Here is a 3,445-nt window from a genome sequence, read left to right as displayed (position 1 = left end):
AGCTGTACCTTTGTGAGGGCGGAGCTGCATTCTCCTCAGCCCAGACACTGAGAGCATCGCGCGGGCGGAGCTGTGTTCTCCCCTGCACGGATCTCGGGGCTACCGTGAAGGCGGAGCAGCCTTCTACTCAGCCCAGACCCTGGCGTGGGGGGCATCGCGAGGGCGGAGCTGCATTCTCCTCAGCACACACGTTGGCGGCACCGCCTCGCTTTGCGACAACTCGGGGCCACATCCACAGTAAATAAAATCCTTCCTGTTTCTAGCCCTGAATAACGAAGGTCAGAGACTACTTAGAATGGTTCAGAGTGGAAAACGGGAAACTGAAATCTCCTCTGAATCCTGCGCACAGAGGTTCTCTCCACCCAAGGGTTTGGGTTTTAGGGTTAGGGTTTTAGGGTTAGGAATAGGTCGAGGGCGAGGGTGAGGGTGAGGGTTAGAGGGTAGAGATAGGGTTAGGGTTAGAGGTTAGGTTAGGACAAGGGTTAGGGCTAGGGCTAGGATTAGGGGTTAGGGATTAGGGTTAGGGTTTTAGGGTTAGGGCTAGGGTTAGGGTTCATGTTCGGGTTCGGTTTTGGGGTTAGGGTTTAGGGTTAGGGTTAGGGTTTTAGGGTTAGGGTTAGGGGTTACGGGTTAGAGTTAGAGGTTAGGGTTAGGGTTTTAGGGTTAGGGTTTAGGGTTAAGGTTTAGGGTTAGGGTTAGGTTAGGGTTAGCGTTTTAGGGTTAGGGTTAGGGTTTAGGGTTAGGGTTTAGGGTTAGAGTTAGGGGTTAGGGTTAGGGTAGAGTTAGGGTTAGGGAAGGTTAAGGTGAAGGTGAGGGTTAGAGGGTTCGCGTTAGGGTTAGGTTAGGGTTAGGAGTTGGGGTTAGGGTTAGGGTGAGTTTGAGGGTTAGAGTTAGGTTAGGGTTAGGGGTTAGGGTCAGGGTCAGGGTTAGGGTTTTAGGGTTTTGGGGTTTTAGGGTTGTGTTAGGGTTAGTGTTTGGGTTATGGTTAGAGGGTTAGGGTTATGGTTTGGGTTAGGCGTTTGGGTTAGAGTTAGGGGTTAGGAGTTGGGGTTGGGGTTGGGCTTGGGTTTGGGTTTAGGGATTGGGGTTAATATTAGGGTTAGGGGTTAGGGTTAGGGATTAGGGTTAGAGGTTAGGGTTAGGGTTTTAGGGTTAGGGTTAGCGTTAAGGTTTAGGGTTAGGGTACAGTTAGTGTTAGGGTTTTAGGGTTAGGGTTAGGGTAGAGTTAGGGTAGGGTTAAGGTGAGGGTGAGGGTTAGAGTGTTTAGGTTAGGGTTAGGGGTGGGGTTAGGTTTAGGGTGAGGGTTAGGGTTAGGTTAGGGTTAGGGTTTAGGGTTAGGTGTTAGGGTCAGGGTCATTGTTAGGATTTTAGGGTTTTGGCGTTTTAGGGGTAGGGTTAGGGTTAGTGTTAGGGTTATCGTTAGAGGGTTAGGGTTAGGGGTTAGGGTTAGGGGTTAGGGTTGGGGTTGGTTTTGGGGTTAGGGGTTGGGATTAAGGTTAGGGTTAGGGTTTAAGGTTAGGGTTAGCGTTAGGGTCAGGGTGAGGGTGAGCGTGAGGATGAGGGTGAGGTTGAGGGTGAGGGGTTAGGGTTAGGGTTTTGGGGTTGGGGTTAGGGTTAGGTGTTGGTAGGGATAGAGTTACGGTTAGGGTTAGTGTTAGGGGGTTAGGGTTAGAGGGTTACGGTAGGGTGGTTAGGGTTAGGGTGGTTAGGGTTAGGGTTTAGGGTTTAGGCTTAGGGTTAGCAGTTAGGTTTAGGGTTTTAGGGTTGGGGGTTAGGGTTAGAGGGTTAAGGTTAAGGGTTAGGGTTAAGGGTTAGGGTTAGGGTTAGGGTTAAGTGTTAAAGGTTAGTTTTAGGGTTGGGGTTAGGGTTAGGATAATGTTAGGGTTGGGTTAGGGTTAAGGGTTAGGGTTAGAGTCAGGGTCAGGGATTAGGGTTCGGGGTTAGGGTTAGGGTTAGGGTCAGGGTTAGGGGTTACGGGTTATGGTCAGGGTGAGGGTGAGGGTGCGGGTCAGAGTTTAGGGTTAGGGTTAGGGTTAGGGGTTAGGTTTAGGTGTTAGGGTTAGGGTTTGGGTTGGTTAGGGTTAGGGTTAGGGGTGGGAAAGGGTGTCATCCCTCAGTTCACCTGAGACAAATACCTATATGATTGCTTTCTCTGCCCTGTGTAAAATGCAGCTTCACTGAGCCACACTAAAGTGTAAGTCACCATTCCTCTACCCCCACTCACAAGTCAATTGTGTATTCACCAAAAGGCTTATGAAAGACTCAAAACAATGCAATCCTTTGTCTCTTGTCCACCTATAACCTGGAAGGCCCCCACCTTTGTGTTTTCCTGCCATTCCAGATGGAACTCTGTCTCCGAAAAACAAACAAACAAAATGTGGCTTTGAGACATTTGGATGTGGGAGTTTTTCTTGCAGGCCAGATGTCAGACCCTTGCCTCAGACGGCGGTGGGGCCACGAAGGAGATGGTGGCCCTCATGCTGCCCCAGTCTCACTCCTACAGGCTCACCCCCAATCTTTCCCACGATGCAATGCGACTACAGAGAAGAGGAACATACTCACTTTAGGTACTGCTGATACTCATGTGCATTCTTCCCATGAACAGCATGAACGTTGACCAACTCCAGCGTAATGAGGAACAGGATCAGGCTGGGCACAGGGGACAGTAGTCTGATACTAAAAACAGATGAAAGTAAATTCAAACGTGAGGAACGTTGGTATTTTCCACCTTCATCAGGAAAAAGGTGTTTCACCACATCAACATCCTTGAGTTCCAACTTCTCAAAAAATAATTTTCCTAATTCTCAGAGCCCAATGCCTGCTTCCAGCCCCCAGGCCCGTGGCTGGCAGGAGTGCCCAGTGTAGCCCTTGCTCCCGGCCCATCCTGCACGTCCGCATTCCTTGCTCATCAGTCATCATCTGAGACTCTCAGACATCTGACGGTCTACGTCAGGGCTGCCAGGGTCTCTGCACACTCACGGGGCACCAGGCAGGCCCAGTCTGCGCCCAGCAGCCCCCCTGCTCCCTGCCCTCTGACATCTAGGGAGGGACTCTCACCAGAGGAAAACAAATGGCCTCAATAGGCTCAATGCCACCAGATTAAAGAAATCCCAACTATAGTAAGATCTTATTTTTCCCATGAAACTAGTTGAGACATTTAAAAATATTCTGGTTTTGGAGAGTGTTAATAAGAGAATGACCTTGTCTTATAAACTGCTGGTAAGAGTGTAAATTGAGTAGCACCTTTCTGGAGGGGAATCCAGTGGTATCTATTTAAAGCTTTAAAAACACAGATACCACTCAACCCAAAAGTTCTAGAAATGTATCCCAAATGGTCATTTCTTAAGGATGTAGCACATTCTAAAATATATACTGTAAGTGAGGGAACCATAATGCTGTTAATCTGCTATTAAGTTAATCTGCTGTTATATTTTAAATCCAAATC

This window comes from Mandrillus leucophaeus, unplaced genomic scaffold, assembly GCF_000951045.1.
Source record: "Mandrillus leucophaeus isolate KB7577 unplaced genomic scaffold, Mleu.le_1.0 Scaffold249, whole genome shotgun sequence".
Taxonomy (NCBI): domain Eukaryota; kingdom Metazoa; phylum Chordata; class Mammalia; order Primates; family Cercopithecidae; genus Mandrillus; species Mandrillus leucophaeus.
This window is presented reverse-complemented; position numbering follows the sequence as displayed.